Raw genomic sequence first — 27,020 nt, forward strand, 5'->3', positions numbered from 1 at the left:
GAGCGACTGAATACCTCTGTCTCTTCTTTCTATAATGTGGTTAACAATACCTACCCTGTCGTGTGGTTGTAAAGTAAAAATGAAATAAGCACTGAGTTAACTAGTTGACTAGTGTTCACAGTTCTTCAACTAGTAAGCACTAGTAGGTAAGCACTCAAAGGTCAGTAATGTCATTGTTAATTATTATAAACACAGAAGCACAAATGCTGCGATGAGACAATAAATAGCACTGAAGATGGAGGCCAGAACAGACCCTCTAACTGAGGTGATCAGAGAAAGTCTGAGAGAAATGCTAGAATGAGCTGCATCTTAGAAAAAGGTCTTGAGAAAAGTGAACAAAGAAACCTGAAATATAAACCGGGTCTGAGGCTGATTTGTTGTGTGGCCTGGGTGGTGGCAGTAATTGAACACTTCAAAGTCTCAGTTTCTTTATCTACAAATTACAGATCTGAATCAAATGACTGCTAAAATATTCAGAAACAAAGATTATATGATTTGGTGTAGGAACCAATGGGCAAAATGAAAGAAGTAAATAAGTCTAGGTACCGTTTATGGAATTTTCTTTTAAAAAGTCAGATATGTGACTGTACAAAAGACAGGGAAGAATCCTCTGGCTAGAGCATACGATCCAAAGAAGGAGGGTGGTGGGGTTGAAAAACTGCTGATTTCAACTTCGCTTATAGCAAAGGGGAACTTACTAGAGGTGCCTGAGCAGGAGAGCAGCATAAGAACAACAAAGAGTAAAAGAACATGGGAAATAAAGGACAGAATAAACTGGGAATTGGAGATTAAGGGTACAAAAACCAATTAGGAGACTGAAAGTGAAAGTGTTAGTAGCTCAGTCATGTCCGACTCTGCAACCCCATGGACTGTAGTCCATCAGGCTTCTCTGTCCATGAGTTTCTCCAGGCAAGAATACTGGAGTGGGAAGCCATTCCCTTCTCCAGGGGATCTTCTCAACCCAGGGATCGAAGCTGGGTTTCCCACATTGCAGGTGGATTCTATACCAGCTGAGCCACCAGGGAAGTCCTTAATTAGGAGACTAAATAGATGGAATTCAATGATTCTGGGGTGGAGAGATGGAAAATGGCAGCCAATGAAAGGACTTACAAATCCCTGAGTTCTTGCCTCATCTTTAATTAGAAGTATTGGGCTAATTAATTAAAGTAAAACAAAACTTTTATTTCTTTCAACTCTATGATTCTAGGATTCAAAGATTCTAATACAGTTGATCTCTGTTGGAGCCCAGGGGTTTTTTTTCCTACAGGTCCCTAGGTGACATTAATGTACAGCCAAGGTTGAGAACCACTGTCTAGAAGAAGGGAAAACAGACACAGAACAGGTTAGCAGTTAATTCATAGAAGGGTATCTCTGAGACAGCCAAAAGTGATGGGGATAGGATTCTAGGGTGCAACTTGGAGCTTCCTTATCCACAGAATAAAAGGAGGCTATCCTTTCCACTGAGGGGCAGGAAAGAGGAAAGGATGGGTAAGTCAGTGCTGGATAGAAGAGCAGTTGTTACCAGCTGACCATCTTCATCTTCTCCATATAAGAATCTGTTTCAAATTCTCTCTAAGTCAATTCACATTACTATTGGCACTTCAGAGTTTTCTCTACCTTAGAAAGATTATCAAACTCAGTCAAAATATTCACTTCTTCCAAAACAAGAAAAATATTTAATAGTATAAACTCTATTAAAACTTTAATTTCAAAGAAAAAAAACTTTAATTTCACTTACTGGTCTTCATTCAATCCACAAACATCTATATAATGCTTTCCTCTATGTCGCTCACTGGAAATACACAAGCAATATAGGGCTGGTTGCCCAGGAAAAATTTATATAAGAAAAACTGACCTTTTTAGGATTTTGAAATCCAACCTGGTAATTGCCAACAGATTTCTTGGGAGAGACAGGAAAAAGAGATATTATTAACTGTACTTGTGGAAATTAGAAAAGACTTCACAGAAAATCTGACATATGAGCTGTACCTTGGAAGAAATGACTCACTTTCACAGGGACCAGGGTTTAAAAGAACTGTCTCTCAAGAATATAAATGCTTGTCATTTTTTAAAAACTTAAAAAATATCAGGTTCAGCTATTAAGTATCATGACTTCCTTTTTTCAAAAATGTTATTCATCTTTATACTTTAAAATGCCAAAACATTTAAAGATAATATTCATGGAAAAGAATCTTCAATAATTTCCAGTAGACATTTCAGAGAAGAGTAATGACTTTATCATTATATTCTTTAAAAATACTTGTGTAAAAACAAAACATATACAAATATACACAAAAACAAAACATCAATAAAAATGCATGCCTGTTGTTGCTGTTTAGTCACCGAGTCCTGTCAGACTCTTTCGTGACCCCGTGGACTGCGGCCTCCCAAGATCCTCTGTCCATGGGATCTCCTAAGCAAGAACACTGGAGTGGGTTGACGTTTCTTTCCCCAAGGGATCTTTCCCACCCAGGGATGGAACCCACATCTCCTGCATTAGCTGGCAGATTCCTTACCACTGAGCCATCAGGGATAGCTACAGGGATAGGAGGTGTGTGGAGGCAGATTTAAACACACACACACTTTTTATTTTGGAGTACAGCCAATTAACAATGTTGTGCCAGTTTCAGGTGAACAGCAAAGGGACTCAGCCATACATATTTTCATTTTGACATTTTCTTTTTATTTCTAATTTACCAGACTTCAATTTGTTTTTTACTTCAGCAATTTAATTATACATAATCCGTATAAGATATCTCAAATCCAGTTACAGTGGTGGAGAAAATAACTAAATCCAAATACATACACTGGGTATTTCTCATGCCAAGTCTCTATGGTCTTATACAGACAATCCAGTACAGATTACAACTGTACTAATTCACAATTCATTAATATTACGAATGAGAAGAAATGTATCAAATTCTTCCAGTTGCTCTCACCATCTGGAAAATTCACAGAATGAACTCAATTTACTAGATATAACAATATTCATAGTTTCTGCAATTAAAGCCACTTAACACATTTTTAAAGGGTTAGCTTTCTTTGGAAAAGTTAATGATCTTCTCATACATATAAAAAATGATCTATAATAAAATACAGTATAGTCTTTTATTTACGTAAAAACTAAACTCATTGATGAATAAATACAGAATTCCATAATACTTCTTTCTAGGAGAAGAAACTGTTTTTCAAGGCAAACATTTTGTTTTTATTAGCATGGTATGCAGCTGTATTATTTGTACTTCTGCCCAACATTCAGTATGTGTTCAAAGTATTCAAAAAAAACTGGCAATTCATATCCAATTCCTAACCAAAAGTCGTCATAGTGACTACTAGGGGCATAAGGATAAAACTGAGCCACACTTATTCTGAAAAAGAAAAATGAATGGAAAAGAATGACTGCTTATGGGATGACCATTATCCACATTACACTGGGAAAAGGCAATTTTCAAAACCCAAAAGTTTTTTTTTTTAATGTCAGATGGTATCTTCCAGAGGTTTGAAAACATGATACAAGTATTATGATGTTGGTCCTCACAAATTCAGTTATACATTTAAACTCTTGATAAAACCTCTTCTGTTTACTCAAATGAGAGGAAATAAAGCCGTCTGCAGGAAACAAGACAGCAGCTTATTGATCGAGCATTATAAGGTTGACCTTCTCTATGTGGAATGTTTAGCCACATTTTATTTGAATAAAAGGCAAAGGTTAGTATGCAAACCCCTTCATGCTTCCTCTGAGGATGGACTTTATAACTGTGAAACATGCGTGTGAAACCCTCACATTTCCACCCTCACATTTCCAATTTACAGTCCTTTAATCCATGGCCCAGGAAGCTGACTATCAGAAGAGGAAGAAAGTAATAAAGATGTTATTTAAGGAAAAACCTAATAACATTCAAACTCTCGAAATATTTTGTTCCAATAATAACAAAATGGTAAAACAACCTTATATATGGTAAAAGATCACACAATATAAAATGAGAACAGGCCTTAAAAGGTCTTCTAACTTCACCTTATTTCTCCTTATGTTGATGAATTAGGACCTTGGTATTTTACTCTGCTCTATGGCACTTTTCTATAATAAGGATGCTATTTGTGCTTCGGCTAATACAGGTTTGACCCTGTTCTCCAAAGAAAACTTTAGTGCCTTTAAACAAACATATCCCTTACTTTCAAAGCCTGATAGGGTCATGCCAAAAAGATTTAAGAGCCACTTTGAAGGGACTCCCACTGGCCAAGCCTGGGACAATTTGAACATCAAAAAGAATGACTGTGTTTGATGGAAATACATTGAATATATAAAAATCCACAAACCAACCAAAAAACCTTGAGATTACTATTATATATTAATGGCTTGTTTTAAAATTTGATAAAAGGAAAAATTAAGTTTTTAATTGTTTACTCCTATATTTTAAATTAAAAACTATTTCAGGGTAATCAGATAGCCTACCTTGATGAGAAAAGGCTATTTTTCACAGAAAATTGCAAGCTTACAAAGCTGAAAGCATGAGAAAACTCTTAGGGTATAGAGTTCCAGTTTTGCAAAATGAAAACAGTTCTGGAGATTAGTTGTGCAACAGTGTCAATTTATTAACACTACTGAAATATACACTTAAAAATGGTTAAGATAGTATATTTTCATTATGTGTATTTTACCATAATATTTTTAATCCCATTTTATCACCATTTTGAAACTCCCTGTGATATAATTGATTCAGGACCATCAACAAATATTAACATTATTAGATGAACGACTGATAAAGAACTAAAATATTTGTATGGTGCTAAAGTCTCACTACCCCGGGATTATTTGCCCACCACAAAGGGAAAAATATAACTCTAAATGAGGAATTTAGTCACCATCTTAATCTTAGCTTCACTAATAGTGGGATAACTATATTATGTGGGTCTTGATTTGATATGATATGAAATATACAACTTTGCTATTAAGTGCTCTTACCAAAAATGTTTATTCTGAATCTAATCATGCCTTTAGATTTAAATTCTACTTTGCAGAAAATAAAGAGTACTGAAGACCGAGGTAAATATCACCACATGGAAACAATCGGACAAACCCAGAAAAAAAGAAAGATTCTACAAGTCCTTAGGCAGCCATCCTGCATCTTTCCAACAGGTCATTGTCAGAAAAAGTCAGTGAAAAGAGAAAGGAGGAGGACTGTTTTAAATCACGAGACTTAAGTGACATAACTATATATGTGCTCCTTCAGCATCCTAGTTTGATAAAGGAAGTCATAGGGATGATGGGAGAGATTTTCATATAAATTCAATATCAGATAATATTAGAGAACTATTGGCAGTTGTTATATACGGTACTAGTGTCCCAGTTAAATGCAAAAACTTTCATTTTATACAAATACATAATGAAGACATTGGGGCAAAATGTTATGAGTTCCATAATTTAGGTAATTCAGAAGAAAAAATACATGCTTAGAAGTTAATGCAATGAAACAATTTATCTAGGCAAAGATTATCAGCAGCAGCTAAAAACCACTAGGCAAAAGCTCCATAAGAAACTACAATGGATGGATTGAGCTGGCTGACAATACCTGAGCCTATTGATCAACCTTCATCTCAGAAAGCGAGCCAACAATCTACGGTCATACCACCCTGAACGTGCCCTGATCTCAGAAGCTAAACAGGGCTGGGCCTGGTTAGTACTTGGATGGTAGAAAGCGGGCCAACCATATGTTGCCATACATCTTGAAGTGGTGCAATAAGAAATAAATATCAACAACTCTGATGGATTCTCCAACAATACCACCAAAAATCAACTCTGAGTCTTATTAGGCATCAGATCTAGCTAACAATTTACAGAAAACTCAGACAAGGGAAACAAATTAAGCACTATCACAGGAACGCAATCAACAAAATTCAGAAGGTGGGAAATTCTAAAGAAACAACCCAGTTTCTTCAACAAATGAACTGAAAAAGAGGAGAAAGAAACTACATATTGAGATATTTAAGAGACATTATCAACTGTAATGTGGACCTTATCTGGGTCCTAACCTGAAGAAACCAACAAGAAAAACATTTATGAAATAAATGGGAAGACAGGAACAGTCACTGAATATTTGATGTTAAAGAAGTGTTAAATTTTTTAGATGTGACAACAGGATTGTGGGTTTGATCTTTTTTTTTAAAATGCTTACCAGACATACAAAAAAGCATTTATGGGTAAAGCAATATAATGTCTGGGATCAGCTTTAAAACAATCCAGCGTGACAGGGTGGGAACACAGGGATTTGCAGGCACATAAATGAGACAAAACTGACCATATGTTGATAATTACCTAGAAGATGGGCACATGGGAATTCATTATTCTACTCTCTCCATCTCTCTACATTTATGTTAGCTTCCATTATAAAAAAAAAAATTTTAAACAGAAGTCAAAGAATAAAGCCTAATCATAGCATCTTCATCAAATAGAATCTTCTTCACCTAAGACCTAACATAATAAACATGAACCAAAATAAAATAAAATCCAGCAAAAGATTTACCAACACAAATAAAACAAAGAAGAAAAGATGTAAGGCCTATGCTACAAGTCTTACAACAAATGAAACAAAGATTCTGCTGAATTATATAGCATGACCCCCGACCCAATTTTGGAAAATGTGCTGAACATGAGGGGGGTAGGGGAACTATGTAATGGAAACATGGATACTCATTATACTATATTTTCTATTTGTACATTTGAAATTTTCCATAATAAAAAAGTAGGAAGAAGATTACCAATATCCTTCAAAAGGATCACCAAAGAACAGTTATTTGATTCCTCACATACATACCAACTCATTGGAAAAGACCCTGATACTAGGAAAGACTGAAGGCAGGAGAAGAAGGGGATAACAGAGATGAGATGGTTGGATGGCATCACCAACTCAATGGACATGAGTCTGAGCAAGCTCCAGGAGATGGTGAAGGAAAGACACAGGAGCCTGGTGTGCTGCAGCCCATGGAGTCACAGCGAGTCAGACACGACTTAGCAACCGAACCACGATACACTCCTTTCTGACCTGCCATCTTCCCATTTTTATTCTTTTACTTCCAACCGCCAAGGAAGAAAGGGATGGGGAGTAACCACTGACAATACTTGCTTACTGAGTGGGAAATTTAACCAGCAAAACTGCAAGGTTTCCATAGTGTGCTAGAATAATCAAGACTGACTTTACTGTAAAATGTCTCACTTTAGCTGAAAACCTGATTTGCGGTCTGCAGTAATTACCAAGGCATCTGCTTTTTCCCTTTCTTTTTTGGAAATGAAGCTGGACAAGAAACTTGTAATTTGTATTTGGATGTGGTGTTTGTAGGATTATCATCTTCCCAAACTTCTAAATGATTCCATCTGTTTTTATGGGGAACTGGGCTTAGGATGACTTTGAAAAATGAAGAACTAAGAAACCAAACCAATCATCCTTACAATTAAATCTGGTATACCCTGAGCAATTTTAAGAAAGAACAGAACTAATGAAATATTCATGCCAAAAAATATTTTAAAATTTGAACCTCTACCTGATAAAAGCTTCTGGATATGACTACCAATTTATGGGACATGGGAACAGGTCAAACTAAACCAGGGATGGAATCCGCAAAATCAAAACTGTAGGGAACGAGAGAGGACAAACAACCCAAAAAATATTTTAAAATTTGAACCTCTAGCTGATAAAAGCTTCTGGATATGACTACCAATTTATGGGACAGAGGAACAGGTCAAACTAAACCAGGGATGGAATCCGCAAAATCAAAACTGTAGGGAACAAGAGAGGACAAACAACCCAATTTCTTCAAAATACTAGATTACAAGGAAATACAAAAGAGACAACCTATTGATTAAAAAGAATCACTAATTGCAATGTGTGATTCCTAACTTGGATCTCCATTTCAGCAAAAAAAAAAAAAAAAAAACTAAAAGAAAACAAGAACAAATGGAAACTTGAATGGAGTTAATATTTGATATTAAAGATTTGCTGTTAACTTCTTAAGTGTAATAATGGTATTGTGATTTTTCTAAAAGTCTTATATTTGAATGATCAGATGCCTGGGATTTGCTTCAAGATAATACAGTTGGGGTGAAGGCAACAGAAACGTAGATAAAACGAGGCTGGCCATGACCTGATAAACTGTTAAAGCTGAGTGATAAGACTGCATGGGTTGGGATGAGGGGTGTCATTATACTATTCAGTTTACTTCTATATATATTTAAAACTTCCCAAATAAAGCTCTTCGTTGAAAAAACATTGAATAAAGTTAGCTTATCAAATAAAAAATTTTATCAAAATGGGAACCAGAAAATCTTAGACTTGGGGGACACCTTAATGGTCACAACGTCCCATCCCTCACCCATTGACTCTTTCCCACACCTTTTAAGAGGTGACTATCAGCCCTGGGGTCTTTTTATTTATTTATTTATTATTGACAGATAATTGCTTTACAGAATTTTGCTGTTTTCTGTCAAATCTCAACATATATCAGCCATAGCCCTGGGGTCTTTCAAACCCTGGAAAAGTCACTGCTTCCTATGGCAATCCATTCCATTCTCTGCCTGCTTCAACTGTTAAAAAGTTCTCATAATGGGTAGGAAACTTCTCTTCTCTGAATCTCTTATTTTTATCCATGTAAAAAGGATAAACAGATCACAGGTCACTGGTGAGTTGTAAAATCTAGTTAGTGGTTTGTTAACTGACATTTTATCATCATTATTTAGAAAAGAAAATCTGAGCATACAGCACATAAGTAAGGCTAAGAACTAAATCTACAAAACATGTCTGTTATTCACATATATACACACATAGGTCAAGGTTCAAAATCTATTGTTATAGTGGATTTTGTCCTAAGAAAGTTAGAAAGCCAGTGCTCAAAAGACAGTCTCAACAGGCCTCCCACCCCAGCAAGTCTTGCTCTTTCAGCTGTTTCAACATCTAGCTCCTCATTTGCTGTGTTTTCTCCTAACTTGATCATTCCAGGAACCCTTCCATGGACATGGACTCAGTGTATCTATGCTTCCACTCATTCTTACTGAACAAAAACATACTTAGTGCATACAACATATCACTTAAAATGTAGTATCTAAAAATGAACAAATTATTCGAAGTTAAACACAAGATATTTCACATATTCACTAAAAAAAAAAAACACCTTTGAGATATTGGTAGATTCCTCTAAGTCATATAAGAATTCAGAGCTGAAAAGAAAGACAGCCTGGTGAGAGACTTGAGTTAACAAATTATGATTGTAGGTGAAATCATGGGTGATACGAAATTAGTCAAGGCTAAGAATCAAAGACTGAGAACCCTGGAAGACAGAAAATAAATGAAGGGGTAGTCAGAAGAAAAGAAAGAACGGAAAGAATATATAAATCTTGCAAAGAACAGAAGGAATATAGAAAAAGAGCCCTAACATGTCAGGAGAGAATTTCAAAGACAATATGGTTGGCCACTAATATCAAAAATAATATAAGGAAAATGCGTTCAGTGGACTTGACGACAGAGCAATCTCTGTTGTTTCCAGGGCAACATGGAAACGAACAATTCCACTGCAGTGGTGAGGCCAGAAGTCAATAAAAGGAATAAAAAGATATCTACTACTTTTCAAACAAAAGTATTGAAAAGAAGATCAAGCTATCCTGTTTCTCTTTCAAAAACCTTATAATAGACAACCTTTACTTCCAACAACTTTCATCTTCTTTATTTCAACCCATTTTGTAGCTAATAAGACAATCTATATAAGCCTTATATATATATATATATATATATATGTTTCCCTACACACTTCCATGAAATCTGTAAATCTGATTAGCAGTCCTTGTCTGTCATCAGGAAAATTACAGGCAAAAATATTTTGGATAGAAGATGACAAAGATTAAAATTTCAGTAACAAACACCACCATAGATTCCCCCTAACACACAGTTTTTCCCTAATGCTACCATTCAGACAGCATGAAAACATTATCAAATGTTTTGCCAAAATTCTATGCCTATGTTTTTCCTATACGGAAAGGCATCTTAAATTACTTTCTCTACAGAGACAAATAAATGAGCCACAGACAATATCTTAAGTGGATCTGGACCTATGACAACTGAACCACTTAAAGAGAAAAACAGACACAAGAACAATGTCACTTGCCCAACGTCACACTTAGTAACTGGTGAACTATTTTCTTTCTATCCTCTGCTACTTTCAGAAGAGGAAAAAAAAAAAAGTGTAAGGAGAGGGGGAAGAATATCAGATACCTGGTCTGTTAAAATTCCAGTCACTGTAGACCCAACACAAACCCCTGACAAAAGTCTACACTTCTCAGGAGAGCCCAACGAAGACCAACGTTCCACCAATACACCTACACTTCAAGGTACTCAACTGAAGGCTCAGCGGTACTCTGAAGTACTGGCTTCAACAGCTCCTTTGTGACCTGTCAGCATTCCAGATGGGCTCCACGTTCTATTGGGGGTGGGGGTGGGGGAGGAAGCCACTTCAGTGGTTACCACGTTACTTTCCACACGCTTCCACTTTTCCTGCCTTCTCCTTTATAACTAAAGCCAGGAAAGGAACATGAGTAGAACCACATTAACAGCTTTCAAGTTTCTCAATGAAAAATACCCACCCAGTAATCAAATCATAACCTCATACAATGGTGTAATTGGCTCTGGTTCAAAAGGGCTCCTCTGGGGAGGGGAACTCAAGCACAGATAGGGTACAAAGAGGAATTTACATATTCTCAGGGATAATAATAGGACAGTAGTCATGACTTTAGACTCAGATTGCCTGGCTCAAATCCCTACTCTGCCATTAATTAGCCAAGTGACCTTGAGCAAATTAGTTAATCTTATGGTGCCTCAGTTTTCTTAAGAGGCAAACCCAGAATAACAGTACCAACCACACAGGACTTCTGTGAGGATTAAATGCATAATATGTGTAAAAGTACCCATAGGGTAGTGTCTGACACATACTAAGTATTCAAGAAATGTTATCTATTATCTATCATTATCAGCATTCTCTAATTCAATATGTGATATCTTTACAAAATATATATTAAACTACGTTCTAATTTAAAACAAAATATAAAGTAAACTATCTCCAACATAAAAGGCATGCTTATTAATTAGGAAAAGTACTTCAACTATTAAGTGAGTGTCAGCTTTGGCTATTATGCCAATCAATGTTTTACATGTGATTTCTCAGCGAACATATGACCATTGTTTAAGGCATATACTTTCCCCACTGTACTGCCAGACAGAACTACACATATGGCAAGTTGCTATGATTTTATAACCACATAGTCCCATTAAATTTCAGTCAGCTAAAAAAAAAATGTTTCACCTGGTCTTATTCCAACATATTGCCACAAAACTATGCTAAGCAAAAGAATGAGAGGCAGAAAAAAGAACTGAGAGAGGGAAAGAAAAAAGAAAAATCTAAAAAGAAAATCACTGCATCACTTTGCTGTATACCTAAAACACAGCACTGTAAATCAGTCATATTTCAATTAAATAAATAAAACAACAGAAATAAAAATAAATAAGAATATTAAAATCTAGCATTAACATAGACAGGAGCCATGGAAAAACAATTCATAGAAGATCAACATTACCTTGAGAATGCACTAGAATTTGAAAATCCATTCAGATTTGGTTTAGGAATTACGTTTTTGAGCACTGGCTAAAGCATTTCCTTTATGTCCACGGTACTGCATTTGGATGAAACTGCTTTCACTGGTTAAAACTCAGATGAAATTGCTTTTACTGATCAAAACAATAAATATGCAGGTATTTATTCCAAAAGCATGACAACGGAATACGACGTAAATGAACTAATTTCTGTAATTCTACAAAATCAGTAATGAACATGAACTTTATTTTGGAGACCACAGAGCACATGCCAATGGAGGGGGAGGGTGGGAATCTTACCTACTTACAAATGAAATTATATAGTATCCGGAATTTGCTTCAAAGTCATGAGAGTGGGGTGTATCAACAAGACTGGCCGGCCCTGTGCTGGTAATTGTCAAAGCTGGGTGAGGCTTCTCTATACTTCTGAATATTTTTAATTTTTTCCATAATAAAAAATTTAAAAAAGAAAAATACTCTTCTATTGCTGATAATGGTACATTTTTTCTCAAAAAAAAAAAAAATAACACTTCAAAACATAATCAGATACAGTAAAAACATGACTTTAAAAAAACCTAATAACGGCAACAAAAAGAGAAAGTCTTAAAGAGCCACACTGGGGAGTGGAGGAAAAAAAGAAAAAAGAGCCATATTATCCTTCACTGTTCCATGTGTGCTGCGCAGAGCAAGTAACACAGATCACAGATCTATAGAATGCTCTGGATTCCACCCTCAAGTCTTTCCATTTAAGTCAGCCGCACTGAGGATGAAAGTGAGCTGGCCTCAATTAGGAGAAAAGTTGGAGCCACGTCTGCACTACACATGCTGCCCACAGCGGCAGCCGCTCGCCGCAGAGCTGCTCTAGCGGAGACTATCTTCCCCGCACCTTTATTTTTCTGTTTGGGGGTGGGGAGAGAGGGCGGAAGGAAGAAAAACGTTCACGTTCCCTTCTGTGCGTAATTTAAAACAGACAATCTTAGCATTAAGGAAATTAGGACTCCGGCTTTGCTGATGTTGATTTTAATGGCCAAGATCCAAAAACAGTTCTGGTTACAAGCCCATGGATAAACTTTTGATTCCTTTGTCAGTGGAGAGACCCAACTCATTACTTGGCACTCTAACCTTTCCCATACACAATTTGGATTCATTTTATTAAGAAAAAGAAGTCTGCCTTTTTCTCCCTAAGAGAAGTGAATTAAAGAACACTTTTTAAGGAAGATGTTCATTTAGCAGCTTGCCTCCCAGAGTCTAAAAGCAATTAAACAGAGAGTACTGGGGAAAAGTAAAAGATTATCATATAAAAATGGGCTCCAAAATGAAGACTGAATATGCACCATTGTCTAGCATATGACCACCGAGACACATTTGCTTTTCAAATTCTTGTGAAAGCATTTGGCACCGTTTTCCAATAATCCCATAGGACTTCTACTTCCTTGTTTTTTCAAGAGTATTTCAAAACGTTGACACATTTATTGAACTATTTTTGGAAGACCTAGCTCTGTCTACCTTCAGGGCTCAAGATAAAATATATAAAAGCTACAGACAGCTATAAAACTTGGCAGGCTTCCTGAGTTCTCCAAGAAAACTTCAATTGGCAACTCCATTAACATCAAAAGAACACACACACTAGAGGGAACAACTCTGGACACTGGGAGACCTTGGCTGTGCCTGAAGCTCCATTACTAAATTGCTGAATGGCTTTGAGAACGTTTAACTCCTTCCTAACTCACTTTCCTTACCTGAAACAGAAGTCTATGCCACAGTCAGCATACTTACAGTTTTGTTATCTATTAGGAGAAATCTTATTTTAAACCTGGCCAAAGTTTATCAACCTTTAGTAATCAGACCAACTTTATAATTTTTGCCAAATCCAAACAGCCACTGTATTATTATTGATGTGACACTTCTCCTTATATCGACACTTTAAAATACCTACTTTAGCCTTATAGTACGTAATATCAATGAAATCATAGTTTTGAATACTTGGGTATTTTTCTGATAAACACTGACATGTGTATTTAACCATTAAAAGAAAAAGATTTATCTGTGTACCACCTCAAATCATTCTAACATACCACCACATTTTGGGCAGATACTGCCCTGATCTATTTGCCTATAACTTCCTCTACATTAATGTATAAAGTATTTGAATTAATAAACTGCTAAAACCCACTCAGCAACTTAACCAACACTAATCACATGTACTCATGAGCCCTGGGATCATCCTAGAGCTTCTCAGACCTTTCAGCCACTACCTTATTCAGAACCTCCATTTTTGTTTCACTTTTCCCAAAAGTCACACACAAAAACCCCTAATGTGTGTGTTCCCATTAGAATAAATCCCACTCTCTATTTATGCTCTAGTAATGAAATTTTTCACCCTTAAATTATTTAACAGAACCCCCATGAGTTCAAAGTTTCCTCTAATAACCAAAGAATATTCAAATAGTCAAAGAATATTCAAATTTATGTATGCCAATCATGTGTCAGTCTAAAGAGACACACTAAGATATTCAGTAAATTCCATAATAAGGTTGCCATTCTGATACATACACATCAAATTGGTTTCTATTGTGTATTTTTAAATCTAGATTCAAATATATAAGATTAAGTGTGTGTACTGAATTAATCCTTGAAATATCACAAGAAAAAAAATATAGTACATTTTCTGAGCTCTTCCTAAGAAGCACTTTCTTATTTAATGACATATCAGTCACCCACTCCCACCCACCCTAGAGGTTGACTCAATCGCGTGACTTTTCTGTTTTTCTCTCTATATATAACTGAAGTTCAACTCAGTTTCTGGCATGAAGAAAAAGGACAATTTTATTATGGCTGCAGTTCTTACCAACTGTGAGTACCACAATAATCTTGGAAATTTATTTTTATCAATTGAAAACTCTAAAACCAGTGGGTTGAACAAGAGTTAATTTCTGCTCACTCCCAAAACCACACTAAATGACAGAAGGAAAATTAAAGAAAAAAAAAAAAGGTACAAACCCACAAAAAGAAAGAAAAAGGGAGGGGACAGGCCAGCAGATGAGATATATCAATAGAATTTTAGAAGATGGAAAACAGATGTACAAAGTAACTGACTTAGCAGAGCAGAGAAAGTCTAAACTTGAATTGCTATTCTGGTGGGAACCTACCAAAAACAATGTGATTGTTGGAGAAGCCCTGAGAGCCTTAGGAATTGAAACTTCCAGAAACTTCTGAGGGCTGAGATATGAGAGAGAGTTGAAGACAGGGACCTGTTGGAAATAAGGGCAAGGAATGTTTAAATTACACATACACTCTCATCAAACCTTGGCAGCCAGAAGACAAGAGGTTCACTCTACAGAACTTAAAAAAGAAAGGCTTTGCATTCAGAGGGCAGAGGTGAGGTTCTACACAGTAAAACAGGGAGGTCCAGTCACTCAGTCAACAAATATTTACCAAGTGCCTACTCTGCACAGGCACTGCTGTAGGTACCAGAAATACTGGACAAAAGAAGACAGAAAGATTTGCCTTCATCCAGCTTACATTCTGCTGCTGCTGCTGCTAAGTCGCTTCAGTCGTGTCCAACTCTGTGCGACCCTTTAGATGGCAGCCCATTAGGATCTTCTGTCCCTGGGATTCTCCAGGCAAGAATACATTCTAGTAAGAGGAGATTCAATAAACAAAAAGTAAAATATAAGGGTATCAGATGACAGCAATACACATTGCAGAAGAAAGAAAGAAAACACAAGGGATTCAGGACACACTGGGGTAGAGGAGGTGGGAGCTGGGTTGTAGTTTCAAATAAATGATCATGGAAGCCAAACTCTGATGGAGCTAAGGCAGTAAGCTGTGCAGGTATCTGCGGGAAGAACATTTCAGACAGAGAGAAAGCAAAGGGGGACATCGAGATGGGCAGGATTGGAGAAACAATAGACACGAAAAAAGAAACGGACATTATCAGAAAGAATATTCAGTAGTGAAGGAACAGCTTAGAAAATAGGAAAGCAAAAAAGTTCAATAGAGAGATTAGAAGAAAACACTGAAGTAATTTCCGAAAAGAGGGGACAAAAGGACAAAGAGATGACATCAGAGAGAAAAAAGTAACAAAACTGAAGGCAATGCAGGAAACTCAACATCCAAATTAACAGGAGTTCCAGAAAGAACAGAGAACAAAGAGGGAGTCATTATCATAGTGGAATATTTCTGAAAGACAAGCGTTTCCAGCTGAAAGGGCCCAGTGAGTGCTCAGCACAATGAGTAAAAGACTCCCAAATCATAGCACATCATCATGAAATTTCCAAACACCAAGTTCAAAGATAAAAATCCTGAAAACTTCTAAAGAAAGCAAACTAGGCACATACACAGAATCAGAAACTAGAATCCAGTCAGTCTTCTCAAGAGAACATTGGGATGCTCTAAAATATTAATACAATGAAGCAACACCTTCAAAATTCAGAGGGAAAGTAACCACTAACTTAGAATTCTATACCCAGCCACACTATAAATGCATTCAAATTGAGAGTACAAAAAGGCATTTTAAGAGCGGGGAAAGTTGCTTTTAAATAACAAGGTCTCAAGAAATTCACCTTTTTTGCACTTTGTTGGGAAACTACTGGAGGATGTACTCATGTAAAATAAGAGATAAAGAAGAAGTCTGGCACCCTGAAGTTAAGAAGAAAGGAAAAGAGAAATTTCAATGATCTTATGGAGGGGAGCATGGCAACCCACTCCAGTATTTTTGCCTGGAAAATCCCATGGATAGAGGAGCCTGGCGGGCTAGAGTCCATGGGGTTGCAAAGAGTTGGACACGACTGAGGTGACAGCACACACAGGCACTGCAAAGCAGTTCTAGAAATAAACCAGCCCAGGAAGGATGTCCTTAATAAAAAAAGAAAATGGTTTGCAATATGGTTTTCAACACAGTTTAGAGTTAAATTAAGGATAGGAACAAAGAAAACTAAACAAATGAGGAAGAAGTAGGCAATTAACTTCAGGATAAAGCAAAAAGTTGTAAAAGAAAGTCTATGCAGCCAAAGCAGGATACACAGCTTGGCTGCTGACTGTATGTGTTGTAGAAAGAGAGAAAAGTGTGCATCTCTGTTGGGGATGAGGGAGTCAGTAAAGGAGAATAACCCCAACCAAGGTGGAAAGTCAATAGCTACTACTGTCTAAAATGGAAAAAGCAAGAAAATCATGGTTTTAAACAAAACACATAGATAATAAAACCAAAAGAACTGAAAGTAGTTGCTTCTAAGGAGCAGAAATCTGTCATGAAGGGACATGAAAAGCAGGTGTCTGCTGCTTTTCTTTATAATCCCTACACTAGTACCTGACTTTCTAAATTATATACTAGCCCCCTGGGGAATGCCATTTGCACTGTGAATGAAGTAACAAAAAGTGTAAAACTGCTTAAAAAATAAAAACTGAAAAGGAAGGAGGCACACATTTTATTCTGATGTGTTTTATACTCTGGGACATTTTTCTTACATTGAAACATCAGCCTGGCAACATTACACTAATGTGAAAAGCAAGATGAGGAGGGCTCTCACCATTCCAGCTTGATTCAAGAATCATGCAGCTAAAAGCAGGACTCTGCTTCATAATCACACCATAACAAAAGAAACGAGAAGGCAGAAACCAGTTAGGAAAACAAGTTTCCCTTTTGTTAAGTCAGATATTGTAGATGCCAATAAATTTCTGAAATCTTCGAGTTCTACAGAGTAATAAGCATTAATCAATTAAAGCAAGTAACTCACCCTCCCCTGCAGAAGAAACAGAAGTTTTAGCAGCACACAAGCTGGGTGCCCTTGAGCAAATTATTCTGGTTTTAAGCCTCAAGTTTTCATCTGTAAAATGAGCATACCAGCTATTTCAAGGTGTTGTTATAAGAAGGATTGGGGATATTAACATGTATAAAGCACCAACTACAGTAGCTGGCTGTTGTTGTTCAGTCTGTGCTCCAAAGGTTAATTTTCTTCCTTTTTCACCTGTTTATTATCAATGCTTCCAGCCTTATCAGATGACACACAATGAAACCTAGAACAAGGCTAAGCCACAAGCATAAAATGCACTTGTCCAGCGCAGACAAAGAAGACAACACAGCTGGTGGGACAGCACCTCCAGCCAGGATGAAGGCTGGATGGAAGGCAAGCAAGAAGTGTCAAATAGAAGCCTACATCATGGAGGAATAGTATAAAAACAAGAAGGAAGAAAATAAAGAAAGTGAATTAGACCAATTTCATATATCCAACTACGTATTTAAAGAAAATACAAAGGAAAAGGAACAGGTTAACTACACTGCTGCTGCTGCTAAGGCACTTCAGTCGTGTCCGACTCTGTGCGACCCCATAGACGGCAGCCCACCAGGCTCCCCGTCCCTGGGATTCTCCAGGCAAGAACACTGGAGTGGGTTGCCATTTCCTTCTCCAATGCATGAAAGTGAAAAGTGAAGTCGCTCAGTCTCTTTGAGACCTCATGGACTGCAGCCTACCAGGCTCCTCCGTCCATGGAATTTTCCAGGCAAGAGTACTGGGGTACCATTGCCTTCTCCGCTAGAGGGCTGAAATCAGCAAAATTCACACTGTGAGAAACCACATAAAACAACTAATCAAATTTCTTCAACATACAAACTACTGCAAGGAGAAATAAAGAGATGAAGGGGAAACTAGAGCTTATCAGTCTTAGAAGAAACACTAACCAAACAACCTAAATGGGAAAAGAATTTGAAAAAGAATAGATGCATGCATATGTATAACTGAATCACTCTGTTTGTTGTACACCAGAACTAACACACATTGTTAACCAACTATACTCCAACATAAAATGTTAAAAAAGATGTACCAACCAATCAGAACATGAGGATCTTAAACCAATCTGGATTCAAACTAGCTTTTTCAAAAATTGATACTTAAGATAACTGGAGATTTGAATATCAAAAACTGAATATCTGATGAAATTAAGGAATTTTCAGTGTGATGATGGTACACCAGTCATGTCTACCAAAGAGTTATCTTCCTAGATATATATACCAAAATATTGAGTGATGAAATGAAAATAAAAGGTCCTCTAAAAAACCTGAATAACATACAAACAAGTTACAGCTACGGGGTACAGCAGTGTCACACTAAGCTTCAGAGAACCAGGCAATCTGCTTCTGAGAAGGAGTGACGAACTCTGGGAAGAACCTCGGAAGAGCGTTCTTTCCACATCTGACTGAGGATCTACTGCATGCTATGCTCCAGAAACCATGACTGACTGTGAACCAGAGGTCAGTCTTTGCTAAGGGAGAGGTGGGGGATGACCTCTGGCCCTAAAGGTAGAAAAGCCCCACTGCCCGGGACACCTTCTTGAAAGTCACAGAGACTGGGTCCTTTTTGCATATTTCAAAACTGCTATTTAGTAAAAAGAGATTCATCTCATTTTACTGAATTTACATCTCACTTAGTGAAATTCATTTCATTTACTCAATGAAAACTCATTGAGTTGAGTTTTCAACTCAACAGTCTAAAGGAGCCAGGTTTTTGATGCAAATGAATGGAACGGTCCAGTGGTAATCTGAAGGAAAATGGGAGGGACTTGGGCCAAGTAGGGAGAGCATGATCTGTGCTAGATGGGGCAGGACCTCCTCAGCACTCCAAGAGAGGAATGGGGGCCCAGTTTTGCCAAGGTCCTCCAATTTCCCCAGAGAAACCTAAAATGAAGATACTTCTGTGACTTTCCTGGTGGTCCAGTGGCTAAGACTCCATGCTCCCAATGTAGGGGGCCGAGGTCAGATTCCTGATGTGGGAACTACATCCTACACGCCACAACTAAGAGTTGGCATGCCACAACTAAGACCTCGTGCAGCCCAATAAATAAATAAATAAAATTTCTTTTTTAAAAAAGATATTTCTGTGAAACCTCCTGATTTCTTAACATTGTCAACTAATTGAAAGGTAAAACACTGTTATGGGGAAAACATGTCTGCAGATCTACTTCATGTAAAAAAGATGTACTGGATGTAAAAAGGTCATATTTTAATGCCATATGTAGAGATTTAAACACCATCAATAAAAATTTCATTAACAACTTTCTTGCACCAAGCTCACTGAAGTTACAGAGGAAGTTATAATATGACAGCATATACATACAAATTTTATACTCCAAATCAGTTACCTCCAGCAACATAATAAAAAAGACTACAATCTGTCTGTGATACTGAAATTAGATCCAAACAGTTTTTCCACCTATATGCTTTTTAAACACTGCCAAAAGCAGTGGGTAGTTTGTTAAAAAAAATTCTAGAGATACTGTACTGAAACTGTGAAAAAAGTGGTTTTAACTTGTGATTACCATAGGAAATTACAGTTTCATATCAAAGACTGTACTTCCACATAGATAATTATTCCTGATCACTGCAAAAAAAAACAAAAAACAAAAAACTGCTTACACATTTTCATATGAAACTCACTAGATCTTTTCCTAACCTAACAATTTTCACAGAGGCCAGGCCCTGTGTGAAGCATTTTATAAGCACTAGCTCATTTAGTCCTCTTCTAACTGTCTGAGGTAGGTTATGATTATTAATCCCCATAGTGAAGATAAGGAAACTGAGGCCTTGAAAAGTATTTCACCTAAGGTTCCACTGGCATAAATGGCAGTCTAACCAACACCAATGTGTGGACTTGTCACTGATCTCTTCTAATTAATATTTTCACCAAAGAAATTTGTAAGGAAATAACGGCACATTAAGTTCAAGGTAAGAAAATGAGAGGCCAATATTATATCAGAATTTAGTTTAACCTTGACAATGGGCTAAAATGGGACAACTAAAAGAATTCAACTGAAAGGAAATAAGCACAATAGTGGGGGCATGAAAGTGCAATGGGGTAACACACACACAAAAAAAGGAAATCTCTTAAGACTTTGATTCTCTAATCTCAAAAATAAGAATAGAACTACATCAGCAGTTTTTAACATTTTCTGTTTTCCCAAAACCCTTTCAAAATCTCCTCCCGAAAATCCCTCTCTCTCTCTGACACACATACACACTTTACTTAACAGTCTCAGGCAGTTCGTAAATCTGTGGGGCCCACTCACCCCGGGCAATATCTTCCCCACTAAACCCACACTTCTCACCTCAAGGTCAAGAATCTAAACTAAATGATTCTCACCCTCCCTTCTGGTACCTTAGGGGGATGAAGTGAAGATGAAAAACAAGTAGACTAACTAGACAAAAAGGAAAAGATGTAAGAATTAAAGCCAAGTGTAAATTACATATTAATTTAGTACTTCAGGATACTGGGATGTGTACATATATTAATAGACTACAGGAAACTCAAAAACATGATTAAACTTAGCACTTTTTTATCATGGTGGTAGGTCCAGCTTCAGCTCTCATCAGGAGGTCTAGAAACCTGAATTCAGAGCTTGGAAAAAATGATTAGAGAGTTGGTAATCAGACTTATGTGAAAAGTTTTTAAAATCACAATTTTTCTTGGAAAAAGGCAATTAGAGGGTAACGTAAGTCTTCAAGTATTGAAAATTCTTTCACAGAGTAGACATAAAGGCCATAAAAAGAGCAAAGCAAGAGGAAGCTGGCTTTTTCGTAAACATATGAACAATTTAGTTTAAATATCAATACAATGAACTCCCCTAACTGACCTAGACAAGGTCCTACAGATGAACATGTGACAAAATCATTTTGGAACTCTTTCCATGCCCTCTGGTTCTTAACCTGGAAAGAACTAAAACCATCCCCATGACATTCAACTTAGTTATAAATGTGAAATGTCCACTGGGCTACGAAAGCAAATCTTATGATAGTTCTCAGAGCAAATAAAAAGATAATTCTTATTCTTCAAATTGATTTCATATTACTGTAAAGATTATTTCTGAGGCAATCGATATACATTTAGACCTTTATAGCTCTATCTAATACACTAGATATCAGGCTTCCCCGGCGGCACTAGTGGTAAAGAACCTACCCGTCAATGCAGGAGACATAAGAGATGCAGGTTCGATCCCTGGGAAGATCCTCTAGGGGAAGAAATGGCAACCCACTCCAGTATTCTCGCCTGGAGAATCCCCATGGACAAGAGGAGCCTGGCAGGCTACAGTCCACAGGGTCACAAAGAGTCGAACACAACTAGAGCTACTTAGCACATATGCACAATACACTGAAGTAAAAAATAATAATAATAATACCAAAATGCAGAGTATATGTGATATGAAAACATATTTCTATTTTAAAAGTAACTAAGTATATGAAATTAGTCCAAATTCAACCTTTGGTGGGGGAATAAAAAGCAGAAAGGACTTCCCTGGTAGTCCAGTGGTTAAGAATCTGCCAGCCAATGCAGGAGACATGGGTTCCGGGAAGACTCCACGTGCTTCAGCACAACTAAGCCCACAGACCACAGCTACTGAGCCTAAACTCTGGAGCCTGTGCTCCACACAGAAGCCACCGCGACGCCTGCGCACCACAACTAGAGAAAGCCCACAGACGTAACAAAGACCCAGCATAATCAAGTATTTATTTAATAAATAATTATTTTTAAAAGCAGAAGCAGTATGGATGTACTCATAAGCCACCTGAGGTCTACCCCATACAAAGGGGAAAGCAACATCACTTTAAAAAAAAAATGAGAAAATTGAGAAAAATCACTAACACTCTCATTTAAATCAATGATATCCCAACCATCAGATATTTAGGAAAATCAAGTACAGGTTATCTACCCTCCTAGACATGAGAAACATGCATCTAAGAAACCTATATAGATTAAGCCAACCACAGAACAAAAGGAAATAATAAGAGTAAGAAAACCAAATCCTCTATATGAAATATAACCTACATAACATTTCTACATGCAACCGTACCAGATTCTACAATGTCAATTCCAACTTTCAAAAAATCCTCACTAAATGCACTTCCAATATATTACATAAACTTTCATCAAATTATTAAGTACCAACAATGTTATAGGCACTTCACATAACTCTACAAATGGACTCCCTTTCTCCTATAAAATATATATACTTTATAGAAAAAAATTAAAAAAAAATATTAACCATCATCATTTATTTCTAGTTGACATTAGAAATTATTTCCTTCCTTTTTGGCTTACCTGTAACATCTAAGTAACAACAGTATTTACACTTGGAAGCCAGTCCCCTATATGTAAGGATGCCAGGCACTGACTCCATTTTTTATTTTAATCTAGGGCACTGCTCTGTCAGAGGAATGATAGAAATCTTATGAGTATCAGGTTGCTGGTTTATGCCAAAACATGGCATTCCCAAAGGGCACTCTGTCTGGAATCTGTGGGGGAATCATATACAAATCTTCTATGAACTGAGGCCTTCCAAAGAGGCTGGAAATGTTTGTGTGTTGGGAAAGGGCTGAGAGTGGATCTGCTGACTCCTAAAGGTCCGGCCCTGAGATTCCAAGATTCTATAAACGGGCAGTAAATTAGAGTTTGGCTAGTATTTGCTGAGTACTGAAGCCAGCATAAACATTTACTTGAGGCTTTTAAATGTGTAAGGGTAGCCAGTGGTTAGGTACAGTAATTCTGAATCTGAAAAAAACAAGGCCACTGGATGTGTTTCTAAATAAAGGTGGGGGCGGGGTGGGGGGGCGGTCAGCACATTTCCTTTGTTTTCTCTGAGTAAACGATACAGACTTTTAGAAATGCAAGATTGGATCCTCAGCAATATTGATCCCTAAAAACTATCTTAATGCCTTATACAGATACTAGCAATTCGTACTTCTTCAGAAAGTCCGCACATAGTCTCTAAAAAGACTATGTCAGTTCAAAAAACAAAGGAAAAGGCCTATGCTTTCCTGTGGAAACAGAAACAAAACCAAATCTTCAAAAATATTTAGCATTCGGCTATATAAAACATAAAACCCCACATTCCTAAATAAAATGGCAAAGACAGAACCTTTGTAGTTCTCTAGTCAGTTAGATGAGAGTGGTGATTCAGGGTAAAACCCGACCTTAAACATAACTATACAATATTACTAAATTACAGAGTAATTTTACCAATAAATATTCCAGTTAAGGACTGCTTTGTCATCTTTGCAAGTATTTTTAGTTGAAAGCAAGTGGTTGGCAAGTCCACGTGGACATGGTTCTGATTTTTAAAAAATCTATTTTTAAGATCTGGTGACTGGATAGGTTTTCTAAACTCAGTTCTTTCGAACGGGTAATTTGGAAAGGGTAAACCACAAGAACGTTACTTAAGAAGCAAAGGACCTAACAAGCTTACCAACTCAGATCAACATAAAACTAACTTAGAAACCTCCAAATCTAATGATGGGCCCAGTCATTAAAGCCTATACGTACACAAAACTGAACTGAAAGCTACCTCTCCAAATACAGCAAGGGCTATCTGAATTCTCTTGTTTTATATTTCCATAGTTGTTTGAGGGTGGGCTTCTCTTTGCATTTGTCTCCTAAATCTGCAAATCTGCTCCTTTTTACTTGGAATTAAGTTTCAGATTTTAACATACATACCCAGTTATATATATATGTATATATATACAGACACCCAGTTTAATATATATACCCAGTTGAGAATACTATATAGCAGTTTAAATTTTTTATTGAAGTTAGTAATAATTTTACTGAAATTCATTAAATGATTTTTTTAAATCACTTTTCATTGTTTTAGGCAATCCCCATCCAATTTAGGTATCAAGAATCTGAAGTTGGGGGCTCCACTCAACCACTTATTTTCTCTGGAAGGTCTAACTTTGACTAGAAATAAAAGATTAAAGCACTGTTATGACTAGGTCTTTCTTAAAGAGGGATGTTTTAAAAGGGAAGAAACTGTCCCCTCCTGTTACTCTAAATGAGCAGCCTCTTGTTCTCAGCAGTCCTTCTGCACACAAGACCACTACTGACTTCAGTGGGAATTCTGCCCAAGAAGTGAGGAAGACAGGGTAGGATTAAATTAGCCCTAAATCCACCCCATTGTTCCAAGTCATTACCACTTGTACAGTTCTCCAATAACCTCTATAAAGTAGACATCTGAGATTTGACGGTGATTTCTCCAATTGAATTTTAGGACTGACCCCTGGAGCTCTGACAGGTGACACAACCTAGCTCTTTAAAAGCTGTGTCAGCCTGATGGATGCACTCAGCTGGCCCTTATCACAATCGAAGATTGTGATTTCTCACAGCAGAGTCCTGCAAACGGAAACTGAATAGGATTAAGTACTATTCGTTTCCGAGTAAAACCTGTTCACAGACAGAATTTTAAATCCCAGTTCCTGCGGCCAAGGAACTGACTCAGTTTCCCAAGAGGAAATGTGATAGGACGCGAGTTAAAACTCAAATTCTCCATACAGTACTATAAATCGAGAATACAGAAATAGCTGACTCCGGTGAAAGAAGGAAAAAAAAAGGGAAAAATAAAAAGAGAACTGAAAAAAATGCAAGAATAAAGGATAAACTGTTATGATTCATTTTTTAAAAAAGCTTTAACAGTAACAAGATGCCTGGCATACACGTGCCATTTCAGACGCGAGAAGTTCAAAAAACTGAGGAAAGGATGTGATTCAGAAAAGAGAACATACATTCACAGATCCTCTAGGTTCTTCCTTCCCACTCACCCCACTAGAGCTCTTAAAAACGGCCAGCTGTGCTGTTCATGGGGAATGCAATTTAAGGCGTCCTAAGTCAGAGGGAAGGATCCACACAGACCCCTTCCCAAAATAACAGACTAGGCAAGGGCTCTTCTAACCTCGCCAAAACACCCTGACCTCAAGGGAGATGAGAGATCTCAGAAATTATGACCGACCTCTTCCCAAGCTGCCCGGGGCAGGGACTCCTGCTGGGGATTTAGACTCTGATTCGAACCCTGCTCGCTCCTGGTCCTTACCCCAGCAGCGCAACTAAAACTGCTCCCAACTCTGCCGTCAAACAGAGGAGAAAAATAAGCCATCGCTGGTGAGATAGCCTGGGTGCCGGGACGGCAAGGATCAGAGAGCAAAACGTGCGTTTTTCTCCACTTTGGTCGGGAGGTCAGCGTCTGGAGGGACGGAGCGAGTGACGCCGCCCGAACCCAGCTACCCGGAGTGCCCAGGCGCGCGGCCCGCCCCGGGACGCGTGGCGTCCTCCGCCCGCGTTTCCTCTTCCAAAACCATCATGCTGAAGGGCAACGCTGCTGCCGCCGCGTGCCCCCGGCCCGGAAGGAGGGGGCCGCTCCGCATCGGGACAGGCTCGCGCGCCGCGGCCCGCGCCCAGGATGGAGCCGGATCCCTCCTGCAGCCGCGCCGCGGGGCCCGGGACGCGTGACCCTGAGCCCACTGCACCCCCGTGAGGCCGGCGCAGTCCTCACCGTGCCCCCACCTCCCTCGGCGCCGACCAGACGCGGCCCCCGCTCTCACGAAGGGAGAAGCAGGGGGACCGCAGTGGAGCAGAGAAGCAGGGATCCGGCCTGTAGCAACAGGACCGGTCCCCGGGTCGGGAATGGGGAGAAGGGCAGACAGGGAGCCGCAGAAAACCCCAACATCGGCAGCCCTCCCCCTCCCGGTGGGACCGTCCCGCCACCGCTTCCTGCCCGGGATCAGCTTCCCAGCTGCAGCCACAGGAAAAATCCGAGCCGCCCCTGCAGATCCGCAGAGACCAGACGCTCGGCCCCGGGATTTCCCCGTCCCGGGCCAGCCATTCCGCAGCTCCGCACGCCTCCTTACCCGGACGCCGCACTCAGGAGCTCGCTCGCCGCCGGGACCAGTCCCGCTTCAGCCCAGTCGCCGGCCCGCCGCGTCCGCCTCCTCCCTCCGCTAGGTTTCAAATTGAAATTCCCTGGCTGGGGCCGTCAGAGGACTAGCGCCCCAGCCCCGCCCCCTCGCGGCGGAAGCTCCTCCCGCATCCCCGCCGGACGCGCCCCCGGTGCGGAAACCCCGCGGGCTACGACACGCCCCCTACGGCCAGGCCACGCCCCGCCCCCTTCCCCGCTAGTCCGACCGACTCTTTCAGCGGGATTAGCGGCTCGCGGTCGCCGGGTACCCAGCGCGGAAAGGACGCGTCTCGCCCTGGGAGCTACCCTAGATAATGACTGCTGATGCCTGTGTTCAAGCCGCTCTTACCCGCGCATCCAGATATTAAATGCCCTTTTATCAACTTCCAAAAGTTATTTCTTAAAAGTGAATCCACTGACTAAACCTTTCTTGAGCACCTATTCGGGAGCAGACCCCAAGCTAGGCCCTGGTGAAACAAAAATAAGGAAAACTAGATTCTCCTCTGTCTAGAGTGGAAGAAATGCTTTCACAGAGAGAACAGGGAAAGGGAACAGTTTATTCCTCCTGTGGGAGGCACGGGAGGGATTGGGGAAGCCTCCAGGAAGAGGGGCTTTTATACTGAACCCAAAGTGTGGGTAGATCTCCAGGCAGGGGCCTAGGAGCCTGGACTGCAGAGCAGAATGTGGCGG

At 38.7% G+C, this 27,020-nt stretch overlaps 1 protein-coding gene across 24 annotated transcripts in view; it reads right to left on the reverse strand.

Annotated features, from left to right (window-relative positions):
- EPB41L2 (erythrocyte membrane protein band 4.1 like 2) overlaps positions 1-26,447 on the reverse strand; it is a 211,569-nt gene extending 185,122 nt beyond the window's left edge. For 9 of the 24 annotated variants that reach the window (XM_027551546.1, XM_027551550.1, XM_027551545.1 and 6 more), the window contains exon 1: positions 26,284-26,396. The gene's annotated coding sequence lies outside the window, so the exon portion shown is untranslated. Of the gene's footprint in view, positions 1-26,283 lie in introns of all 24 variants that reach the window. The other 15 variants (XM_027551526.1, XM_027551540.1, XM_027551527.1 and 12 more) reach the window with 7 other exon arrangements.
- Positions 26,448-27,020: the final 573 nt, after the last annotated feature.

Source organism: Bos indicus x Bos taurus, chromosome 9, assembly GCF_003369695.1.
Source record: "Bos indicus x Bos taurus breed Angus x Brahman F1 hybrid chromosome 9, Bos_hybrid_MaternalHap_v2.0, whole genome shotgun sequence".
Lineage (NCBI taxonomy): Eukaryota > Metazoa > Chordata > Mammalia > Artiodactyla > Bovidae > Bos > Bos indicus x Bos taurus.